The 12,384-nt window shown below is 42.8% G+C and overlaps 1 protein-coding gene across 4 annotated transcripts in view; it reads right to left on the bottom strand.

The window, feature by feature from the left end:
• The window catches only part of UNC5D (unc-5 netrin receptor D), a 261,651-nt gene that overhangs the window by 239,490 nt on the left and 9,777 nt on the right, over window positions 1-12,384 (bottom strand). For all 4 annotated transcript variants that reach the window (XM_021374802.1, XM_021374801.1, XM_021374803.1 and 1 more), the window contains one exon: window positions 11,575-11,666. The gene's annotated coding sequence lies outside the window, so the exon portion shown is untranslated. The remainder of the gene's footprint in view (window positions 1-11,574; window positions 11,667-12,384) is intronic.

The raw sequence follows: 12,384 nt of genomic DNA, 5'->3' as shown, positions 1-12,384 counted from the left end.
GGCTTTTAAAATCTAATCTGAGATGCCAAGGATTCATGTTTAGCTGCCATCCCTGAAGATGGAGTGCAGGCAATAGAAGACACCCAGCCCATTAGACAACGTTGTACTTCGCTCCCTGAAGACTGCTCTCAGAAAAGAAAGTATAGACTTTTAAGGCTAATTGGCTCCAAAATATACTCCCCAATCTCCCTCATTATAGCCCCTCTAGGGATAACTTCAGTAAAATAACTAGCAATATTTAGGTAGCTGACGCTAAGCAGACTATGCAGTGAGACTGTGCAAGATAAGTCCCCAGGCATTTTTGTCACCCAGCTGCTCAAATGTTTAAGTTCCATAAAAATGCATGTCCCAGATAGCCTCTCAGTTTGCCTTTGTCCTCTCAAGCACCGGAACAATCCTCCTCTGGACTCGTATTCTCCTCTACCACAAAAAGCTCCTTCACAAACCATTACCTCTAACAATATGAAAAATACTGCTCTGATTAAACAAAAGTGAAGGTTGGCTTTAGAAAACCGTCTTCATTCTGAGCTTGGACAGTCAGCTTTGGAAGTCTGTCACTGATTAAAGCAGGATGGTCATCAGACTTTGCCATTTTTTTTTTTTTAATGTCAGCCACTCCTCAGTCATTCGGGTCCCTTAGCAGTGGCCCTACAGGGAGCACATCCACACTTCCACACATGGGGAAAGTTCTGCGGAGAGGGATGACCCAGGAATCAGAGAAGCAGTAAATGGTAATAGCTCTCCTGGGTTTTTCTGGTGGCTGCTGTGTGAGATAGCACTAAGGATGGCAAAGCAACATAGCAGCATACCTTTCCCAGTGCCCTATTTAAGCTGCATTAAAAATGTCAGCTACAGTTCTCCACAACTCATTAATGACTCATGTATTTCCCAATGAAAGATAACGAAGATCCCTTTGTCATGCTACTGCTCAGCTAACATTTCCTGCACCAGTAACCCCTCCGGTGCTGAGCTGCTCGCCGGCTGCAGACTCAGATGCTATCCCTGGCAACTGGCTCTTGCCAGTTAAAAACATAATCAATAATGACATTATTAGGAGCGTGAAGCCTAAGCATCATTAATTGTTAATGAGCAGAGTTTAGCTTTCGGGTGCGTAGCCAGCAAGCAAAAAGAGGTCTTTGAGCAGCTATCTGCTGCATGAGGCAAATTCTGCATTACTGAAAAAAAGCTGCCAAAGAGTTTGAGCCACCCCTCCCAACAGCATGGCCTAATTTACTTCAAAATAACGAAGGGAAAAAAGTCCTCTAACTCAGAAAAAAAAAGTGTAGGAAAATACTGTTAGTAAAAACCAAAGGGAAAACTCAAGCTAGTCTGAAAATCTTGTATGAGCAGCTCTGCACTCCCCCAGCTGGCTGACTTGCAGCAGCTATCCGGTACAGTAACATGGCTGTTTCCCAGCTTTGTGAGGATACAGAAACGTACCCACATCTTCCACTCCCCAGCACGGGAACAACCCTTGTGGGGGATGAGGGAAGAACCAGGATGCTAAAGATGATGCCAGCGCAAATGCCATACAGTAGAACAGCAAACATCTCCAGTGTCCAAATTCGATCCAGATGCACAACTAAGTAGCTAGCATGCAGGAAATTTCTCGTGACATTAAATAAGATGGGTTTTCTAGCTTAGTTCAATACTTTAACACAGTCCAAATAGCTGGAAAAACAGATCCATTTTGCTTCTTCCTTCAGCTTTAACATCACCACAAGGCTTTGATTTTCCAGGCTCCAGCCTGAGTCCCCAGACAACCACTGCCAGCAAAGGAAGATGAAACATGTTTTTGGTTTTTGTTTGTCTCAAAGCAGCAGATGATTATGAATCACAGTCACATTTTGCAAAGCTAATGAGCATAACTGATACGCGTCGGTCCTCTTTCAGATGGCAGCAATTGTGGGAGGAGAAAGAGTGTTCAGAATGAAGTACAGAGCAAATTGTCATGCCAGCTGAATCCAGGCAGATTGAATGCAGGACTGAAATAGCTTGCATGTATGTCAGATGCTCATGTCCATCTGGTTAACGCCTTGGAGTGGGCATGCCCTTTCTAAACCACAAAGACATCAAGAGTGGTGTGCATCACCTTGAGAGCTGGGGCTGCTGGGCATCATATCCTCAGCACAAGAGATTTTTGTCTCAGCAGCTTACCTTCTGAGAAGGAAGAATACAAACATTTTTCCCCTGTTTAATGAATGGGAACCATTCACTTCCATCCTCGTCCTGTGGAAATGTAGTACTATGAACGAAGGTCAGAAAAGAGGAAGATGTTCTCACAGGTTTCATTTGAAAGCACATTGAATGGCTTCTGCATGTACACAGAGGAGAAGTTGGAAAAGTCTGCTGTGTTTCTTAACACATGGTTGCCTTGGACATTTAAACCAGTCAGAGAGTAACAAAGTTAGGTAGAAGCTGAAACACCAATGCAAAAATATACGTTGCTAATCTATGCAGTATGTTTTAATGCTTTCAGTGTTTTTATTACATAACGATGCCCTTGGTCAGTCAGCACAGAATCACAATATAAATGCCTGAAGACATCAGATAGCCAGATGAAGCAAATAAATTATAGCTGTGTCAGATGAAAAGTGCACTACAAGTGCTGGGTATTAAGAAAACATTTAGACAAAGGTGACATCCTTGAAGTGAGGCAGTTATTTTCTAAGCATTTTGAGCAGATCAAGAAAGAGTAAAAGTGGCTCGATAATTACGGAAGTCATACTGCCTGGCATATTTGGCTCTAACATCTTTCAAGACTGATGATAGTTTATTGGTAAGAGCAGGCACATTAAGCATGTCATCAGCAAATGTAATAATCATCAGGGCTACCTTTCAGAGGACGGGAGGCTTCACACTGTTGGTATCAGCACTTCTATTCAGACCAGGAGCCCCAGCACACTCCTGTCCTCATGGGACAGGGCACGTGTACATCCTTAGATCAGTGCACGTTCTGTTGTGCGGTGGTTGTTTAAGTGATAAGTACTAAAAATACAACTAATAACCTGGAGATAGAAAACACAAGGCATTGATTCATTACGATGCTCTTCATCTAGGTGCCCTGGAATGACAGGCAGTGCAAGGAGATGGCAGCAGTCCTGACCACGGCAACACGGGTGGGGCTTTCAGTGCCTGAGCTGGGATGACAGCTCCTACTGCTCTTACCTTTCCTCTTCCTGGCTGATCAATGTGGTCACCAATACTTGCTACATCTTTGACATTTCTACCTTTACATTTCCACATGCAACTGCTAGTTCAGCACCATAAAGCATTGCCTCAAGTTGTCCCAAAAGACAGGTTAAGATCAGAAGTACACCTGAAGAACTGAAATTTGTCAAAGTCCTTGATTTTACCTCTCCAGTAGTTCACCTCATGTCTGCCTGGACTGAAAAAAAAATCTCTGGAAAGGTACCACAACTAAATGCAAAAATATCTTGCGCGAGCAGTTTGTCTACAGTGCTTTGAAATTCCTTTTCTGCTTGGGTCATCTGATAAGGGCAGGCACCTCCACAGACACTTCTCTAATCTCTGTCCTCAGACACAGAGGATGTAACATTTTTGAACTGAACATCTCCACATAAACACAAAGTGGCCAAACCTGAGCTCCAATCAGTCTCGTATTTACAGTCTGTTTATCTCAGCATTGTATTATGTTGCTGTCCCGAAGCTGTGGCACAATCCATATTTACTTTCTAGTTTCCTACTCAAATCCAGACTTATTTTCCCCTTACAAATTGCTTGCTTTTTAATTTCGCAATTTGTTTTCAACAGCTGCAGAAGATTGCCCAGAATATAAAATGACTGTCTCTAAAGTTATCCACAAATCCATGAATGTCTTATCTAAGATGCAAATAACTTAGCCTTCCTAGCTGCATCTTGTTTAGAGAGAAGTACCAGGGGTCGAGGTTGCAAGAATAGCTAGACCTCTATCACAAAGCAGGTATGCCAGGGCAGCGGAAGGCTACCTGGGACCAAAACTAGCTGTATGGCAGGGTTTGCAAAGCCAGCTCCTCACGTTTTTTGTTCCATACCAGACACTTGACCCAGTGTCCTCTAGGACAACCTTTGCTGACTTCAGCAAGTTCTGGCTTTGGTCCCAGGAACCTAAGGAGAATAAACCCTGCTCTTGCCAATTTGAAAGCTGATTTTGCAAGCTTGTGAGGTGTGGCTATTTTAGATTGGCTTTGGAAGAGGAATTGAACATAATCTTAACAAAACCTGAGTTAAGTAACTACAGCATCAGGCAGGATTAGAAATAAAGTACAGGCCTTTGGAATTGCAAGTTTAAAGACAAGTTCAAACTATCCAAATATAGATCAGCCTGAGGCAGAAGCCTGCACTTCAATATTAGCAGGGAAGTCTGCCACCAGTACAGACTTCCCATTATAACAAGCGAAACAAAACTACCCTTCCTGCCCAAACTGTTCCTGAATGTAGCAAGCCTGAGAAACATGCATCCCATGCTCTGCTTCCAAGCCCTGCCTGCCTCCTTAAGACAGATGTGTCCCTCTTATCACTTAGAGGATGCTGGAGAGTTAGCATCACCATGTTTTCAACAGAAAGGAGGAGGGTTTCAAAAATAGCTGCCCTGTATTAGCACTTTTCATAAAAGGTCAAAACCTCCCAGATATATTGTCTTTGAAAGGCGTTAATTAATATTTGGGTCATATAACCTAAACAATTCCGTCTCCTTAAAAACACAAGTTGTTGGCTGATCCCTCTCAGAAGCCTCAGCCTGCCTGCACACATCTTCTAGAGAGCCCACACTCGAGTGGGGCATCCCTCTATGTGCTGGTTTTGCACAGCACTGTCCCAGCAGAATCCGTGTGTGTATGAGCACTGTGATATACGAGACCGAGGCACATAATCGGAGCAACAGTTCAGTCTGTTGATATATTAGTGTAATACTCTGGATGATGCAGGAGTATCAGAACAGGCCTATCTGATAACATGTACGAGTAATTCATCACCAGAATGAGTTGCTTCAGTGATGTATTACACAGGAAGAAAGAATGCACCATCTAAGGGGGGGAAACAGGTCCAGCAAAAGAAGCTATTTACTTTGAGGGAGAGATATTCACAGAACCTAAGGGGCTTCTGTCACCAAGGCATTGGTACTGTGCAAAAATACATGATGTACACCCACCCTCAAGTACAAATCTGGTTAGCTGACCACTGGGAACAAAAGCAGCTTCATTTCTTATGCACTAAAACCACAAACCTGAGCGCTGCATTCAAAATTCATATTGAGAATCCCCTTGGATTTCTTCAGAGTGTGGGATCTGCAATTTAAGCACTTTACAACTTTGCAGATTAAAATAAATTCAATGAAGTGATTTTTAATTTCTTATTCTATATTGATTTCCTTCTTTCTTTTGGCTTTTTGAGCCTGTTTAATTTAGTCCAAACTAATCCAGTAGGCCAGCAGGACGAACAGAAGAGAGGGGAGGAGAGCCTCCTCCCTTATAAATCCAGAGTGGCTCGTGTTCTTCAATATCTGCTGTATATAAGTTCTCTGTATCTACAGAGATGACAGTACAATGTAATGAGAAATGATTTTGAAGTAGTAATTTAAACCCGATACAATAATGACAGCGAGAGATAAATAATTAATGTTGCACTTTTTTTTTTTTTCCAGTGCTTTTCATCTCAAGGAGTCTCCAGGCTCCTTGCAGTCTTTATAATTGACAAGAATCAATTCGCTCAGCGTTCACACATCCATCTAAACAGAACACAGATCCTGCAAAAGAGCACAGCAGAGAAGGCTGGGGCTGGTAGCAAAGCGTGTTTCACAGCAGAGGCAGCTTGAGGCACACAGGAGACTCGGCCAGACTGGAATCTGGCCAGAACTCATGGTTTGTTGTCTGCACATTTGCAAAAGGTGTCACTGCGTAGCTTAGAAAACCCTCAGGTTGGTCTTGCTGCTCGCCTGACATGGGAAGCTGATAAAGGGAATAGATGCATCTCTAAACTGTTAGTCAGAAGGCAGGACTAGGTGAAGCTAACATTGCTTACTGGCACTCCAGCAATGAAAACAGATGCTACTCTGTCCTCTATAAGAGTCGAGCACTTGCTGCTCCTAAGCTACAAGCTGGCACCAACTATCACCCCTGTGGCATGTTGTGATTTAATTCAAGTCCTCTTCCTAAGCTACCCTTCCAGCTCAGAAACACCATTTCCTCTTAGAAGAGGCCACCTTCCCCTGAGCCTCCATCCAGCTGCTATTCAGAGGGACAACCTGCTGGTTGTGCCAGCCTCACGTGGCACACAGCCACAGAGCAGCTCAGGGAGAGCAGCAGCTGCATTAGCAATTATTCTCTTTGTGAGCCAGCGCACAAGAAGGGAACATACTAAATTGTATATACCACATAAGAAGAAGCTGACTTGTTTTTGAAGAGGATCACACAAAACATTTTATGCCTCCCCTCCACCACCACCTTTTTCATGCTTGGAGAGGCAATAATTTCATTAAGTGATTAAGTGCTTTTATTCCTCTGACTCATAGTTCATAAGACATATGAGCATGAATTTCAATTAGTGTTTCTTACAGAGAAAATGGGATGGAAAGAAAACATTCCTGAGCAATGCAGCAAGCATGAGCTCAACTGTCCTTAGTAACCCTGATGTAAATCAGCTGCAACTCTATTGAACCACTGGAATGCATGTGTGTAGAACAAGCACAGTACTGGAAGACAGCTCAGCACATCCAACTTCAAACTGCTCAAGAAGCTTTATTGAAAGCTAATGAAGTTAGGTTTTATCAGTTTTAAAGGTGTTTGAATTGCTCTTAATATATATATATAAATCAAATTCAGCCAGTGGGTTTTCTTGCATGAAAAATCCTGATTTTCCATGAAGTCATGTGTAACAGTTTGGAAATACCATGTCTCAGTTGCTCCTTCTTCTGTAGTACTAATTGCAAAAGGGAGCAGCTAAAGAAATAGCAGTTTGATTCTTCTATTAGAGATTTTGCATGAAAGGGCAAAAACACAGCACTGAGAGAAGCATGTTTCTGAGCCCAAGAAGTACCCTGGTCTGTACCATACTCACTGTTGTTTTTTCTCCCTAGGAAACAATAATTTCAATTGCAACAGCTGTAATTCCATTACAAAATAGCCACTCGTAATTACCATTTCATTTGATGTTTTCATTGATAAGTTTATACCAGCACCAGTTACCATGGAGCTGCACAGTACTTTTCTCCTGAGCTTATTATTTGTCATCCAGATCAAACAGTTTGAGAAGGTTAAAGCAGGAGGGGAGCTCAGAGACATCACCTGGACCACAGACTGACTGCATTTGCGATGCCTTGCTTGCCTCCAAGTTATGGCCTTTGGGGATGTCACTGTAATAAATAATAAGCAACATCTATTTCACTCTCTAAACTACCTGTCCAATTTCTGGAATAAACATCCCCTCACTGGAAATAGTTTTTTTTCTACCAGGCACAAATGAGTACGCCCTGAGTCAACTTCAGCAGCCAGAGCCCCACAGGAGCCAGAGGAAATATTCCAGTTACACTTCTGAAGCTCTGGCTCCAAATGACACAGAGGTATGGGAGTTACAATAGTTTCATTCAAGTCCATAAGTAAGTGAAAATCAGCTTCTAAACACACAGGTCCTTTTTCTACACAGAGGCAAACGCTGCTTGTAGATTCCCCTGACACCGGACCAGACTACAGCCCTCGCCATCAGGGCATCCTCCAATGAAAGGTCACACAGTAGCAAGAAGAGAAAAAACAGCTTCAGAGAGCAGATACTGTAGCAGAAAACATTCTGAAAAGGACACCAGTGTCAGAGGAGAGCCTAAAAATGAGACACTGCTGCAGCACAGTCCACTGAGCACAAGCACATGAGAATACCTTTCTGTTGTGTAACCAGGAGCAGGAAGGGCTTCAAAGGTCAAAAGATTTCAGATAAACCCATCGCTGTATTACTTTATCCTGCATGTTACAAATGGAACCAGACATGCTTCCAGAGTGAGAGCAGAGAAAGGAAGTTTTGTCTTGTAATTAAGTACTATCAAATGGTTTAGAGTAGCTTTGTTAATCACTGAACACATGGGACATTCATTAAGTTGCATCCAGTGCAAAGCACGTTTTTGGCTCCGTGTTGTTCCTCAGCACTGAAATCTAGTTGCAAAGGTCAGACTGGTAGAAAACCTGAGCCTAGTCAGAGTTCCCTCAGATCCACTTCTTGCTATATTTCAACTTCCTAGCTTTGAGTTCAGAACCATGAACCAAATGGGTAATGTTACACGTACTTGAGACTGGCGGGCACAGGCAGCTGAGGCAAAGCCAATTCCACATGCACAGTAGAGAAGAAAACACTTTGTAACACAATGGAAAGCACAGCAATGACAGCAGAGCAGCAAGGTCCTAGGCAGCAGCAAGAGAGGATTTGCTCAAATGAAACAGCCATGGGCACAGAAACATAGGAAAGAAGCTGCTTACCTTCAGAAGGCCTCAGGCACACAGGGATCTCCAGCAAGATCCCCTCACCTCCACTGCCGACCCTTCAATGAGGTCTGGAAAGGGGTGGATCCTGGCTCCATCCCTTCCATCATTCAGGTCATTGCATGCACCTGAGCTCCCTGGGTTGGCCCTGCCTTCCCACCAGGTGCTCCATCACTGCTTCAAGACATGACTTAGCATTTCTGCTACACACTTACAGCATCTCAACAGTTAAAAATCAGATCATCTTGACCACCACCAAGAATCTTCATTACAGCCTTTGATAATGAGCTTTATATAACAGAGATAGAAGATGAGCTTTGCCAAAATCCATAAAGGGCTGATTATACCTCTCAGCACTAAGACTAGCCTTGTTGTAGATTTTCATGATTATAACTTCCAGTGAGGCTCAACTTCAAGTTCCTTTGAGACACAGAAATAATTCAGTTGATGATTATGACTCCAACAGGGAACATCCGTCCCTCAGTTTGATTTGTTGTCTGTTCACTTTTCCTTTTAGCGCTCGGGAATGAGAACAGCATGGGTGATGGCCACTGCTATCGAGTGCCACTGATTCATTTCCATCCCTGTGTTGATTTTGTATTGATCAGTGAGCTGAAACAGACTTATTCAAATTCTGTTTCAGCAAAATGAACCCTGATGTTTGTTCTGATGCTTTTATAGAATGCAGAACTCTTCCCTTCCCTAAGGATTTCTTCACACTGCTCGGTGAAGCTATTTATCTCAGAAGACTTCCAGACCCTTTGCCCAGGGCCCTGTTGTGCCACTGTGCAAAAACAGTAGCAGCAAGGAAGCTCAGAATCAAAGCTGTGGTTTAACAAGAAATATTAATGCAAAAGTCAGATTTAGGAACATTATCCTTACCTTGCATATGCAGGATTTCAGGATGGAAAGCTTAAGGTTCTTAGCCTTTTTGCAATGATATAGGCATGTCAAATTCTAGAATTAAACCCTATCACTTAGTCCAGTGCCTTAAATACAAGAAACTTTCCTTTTACATAGATGTACAGCACAAACAATCTCAAAGACAGACTGGAAAGACTGTTATGGTGGCTTAACATCAACAGCTTTGGGTGACAAAATAGCTTCCCAATCCATCCTTCCCAAGGCAGAACCTGAGCTTTCATCTGCCAGAGCAACCGTTCTCTCCCAGGACAATGGCAGTTAGCTGTTTCCTGACCAGGTCGTTCATTTAATGTGCCCTAATAAACATTCTTCTGTTGTCCAGTGTAATTATTTGCGATCAAGGCCAAATACATGATTCTGACAGGGATGTTCTTACAAGTTCATGGCCTGTAAAACTGTCAGGACAAATGCCTTTTTACATTTCCGTTCTTCTAGTTGAGCTGCCAAGAAGTTACCAAGGGAAATAGCTTATATAACTACTGACTATGACTGGTCACTGGACGTTCCCTCCCCTGTGCCTAGCTCTGTTTAACAGCTCTTTTATGGTTTCCCCAGTGAATGTGAAGGTAGAATTAACTCTAAGACTGCAGTAAACAGAGGAGGTGAACTCAGCACCCCTGCTGCCACAAAGAACATGCATTAGGAAAATAAAGCACAGGAGCCTTTGAGTGCTGGTCTCATGAAAGCACCAGCCTGACAGCCCAGACACCACAGGCCTTGGTTTACTCTCAGCACTGAGACAGTCAGCAAGTCCTCCTGCTCCATCACTTCTTCCAGATGAAAACACACACTACCAAAATCCCAGCATGGATAGAAGTTGTTGAAAGGAGGCAGATAATACAGCCAGTTTGTTGGCACACAGATACGTTTTGGTTATACCAATGGTTTTGGTAACAAGGGTGCTATTCAAATCAGAGAATGCCTTGTAACTGCCAAAATTACTCTCATCAGCCACATGACAGCTGTCATAAGGAAACCACTCAGACTTTACTGACCTAGGCTAAGCTGACAGCAAGATCAAATTCAGTCCATGCTGCAGTAGCACAGTGCAAGGCAAGAGTAGGAGGAGGGAAAAATAACACTTCTGTCTCAAGAAAGAGGTGAGTGTATTATACTTGTGCCTGTTTATTACCTGCAGTTTGTTCTATCAGCAATAATTCCAGGTAATATAGGTAGAACCTTTTACCATACAGTCTGAGTAGCTAACAGTTTGGGTTAATAGATTATGTACCTGTATCTGTTTATTATGCAGTCTGTTGTTTTGCAGATTAAATTGCTTTCTCTCTCTATGTACAAAAGGACTGAGATTTTTACATCTTCAAACCAAACATCACATCTTTCACAAGAAGTGTGTTTCTTCTTGGGCTACCCTCTGCTTTTCCAGTGCTTCTTCTTTACACCAACGTGCCTGCTAACTGCTTCTTCTGAAGAAAGAGCCCCATGTAGCTGCGGTCTCCTTTCAGACAGCTCTGTGATTTTGCTGGCTTAAAGCAACACCTTGTCTTCTTGTATCACATTATCTCAATCAAAATACAGACACAAAATGAATATTTGATGTTATGAGGCAGGAAAGGACCAGCAACACAAAGCTCACTGTTTCAAAGAAAGCATCTTTGTGCAAACCATGTTTTAGATACAGTTCCTTTCCTCCTGCTCTACTACAGGTGCATAACACAGCTTTGTCCTAATGTTCAGCATAGAAAATGAACTAAATATACGGGTACAATTCAGTCCAAAGAAATCTGAGGACCTGGCATATCCCAAAAAGAGCTAGAATTCAGTTTTCTGCAAGCCTGCCTTCACGTTTATGTGCTAAATCTGACACGTTCAGAGACCTACCTGAAATGCAAGTCTCAAATCACAACTGCCCGCACAGTTATCTACCAAACAGTGACACGCTCACTTGTAATACTCAATAATAAACAACACACACAGACATGACAGCCTCTTACTGTGCCACTGCTGCAACACAGGGAACACACTCAGGGCCTGCAGCTTCTAGTTTTCTACATCTTTGAACACACAGAATTGAAAGGGACTTTAAGGTCAGCAAGTCCAGAGTGTTGTAACCCCTACACAAAAGGGCACAGAAGAAGCTCCCTGAAACCATTTGAAAGGGTTAAGTAGGGTAACACTGACTCAGAGGGATAAGCATTGCTCCTCCAGATGAGGTGGAAGCATCACTACTCACCAAAACGTACTGTAGAAGTCTTTCATCTGAATTCCAGCTTTGGACTTCAGGGGCATCTTTGACATTAATTCCCGTTCAAAGTCAGCACAGTTCTGCAACATCAAATAGGTACAAAATTAGTGCAAGAGGGAAGGCAAAAATCAATTTGGAGTAATTCAGCTTTTACATGATTGTACTCAGTCTTTTTCTACCTGTTATTGCATATTCAATTCCAAGTTTCCATGGCCTTAAAAAACCAGCAACTGGTGCTGGAAGGAATTAACTTCTCCTTGTTCTGCTAATAGAGCAATTTTCCACTTGTCACTAAAAATATCAGGGTAGGAGGTGTTTGTAGCAAGGTTTACATATGAAGAGAGGGAATTTGGCACATGCTGCAGGACACTATTTGTCTGCAGATGTCAACATTTCATGAAAGAACAGTCATTTTTTTTATTTTTTTTTTAAAGCAGACAAAAGACTCTATGGTAAAGCAATTCGCCTAGAGGTCTCCCACTCTGCTAGTGATGGAAACAAAGTATTGGAAACTCCACTCACACCAGCCGGGAGCAACAACTTGCAGTAGGATTAGGGCAGCATCTTCACTGGGTAGACAAGTCCAGAGGACCATATGTTATTTTCCTGCTGCTTACCCCCAAGTTAGCCCCAAGCCCAGCTGATTTCCCTAAAAATTCCTTTTACCAGAGTCAGAAAACAGCCCATGAAAGAAGTGGGGGTGAAAAAGCACCCAGGCATTTTTCTTCTCAAGCACTGCAAGATAGGAGGACGTGAAATCCCGTGCTTCAAAGCAGGAAAGGAAAAGCAACCCCTCAC

The sequence above is a fragment of the Numida meleagris genome, chromosome 21 (genome assembly GCF_002078875.1).
Source record: "Numida meleagris isolate 19003 breed g44 Domestic line chromosome 21, NumMel1.0, whole genome shotgun sequence".
Taxonomy (NCBI): domain Eukaryota; kingdom Metazoa; phylum Chordata; class Aves; order Galliformes; family Numididae; genus Numida; species Numida meleagris.
This window is presented reverse-complemented; position numbering and strand designations above follow the sequence as displayed.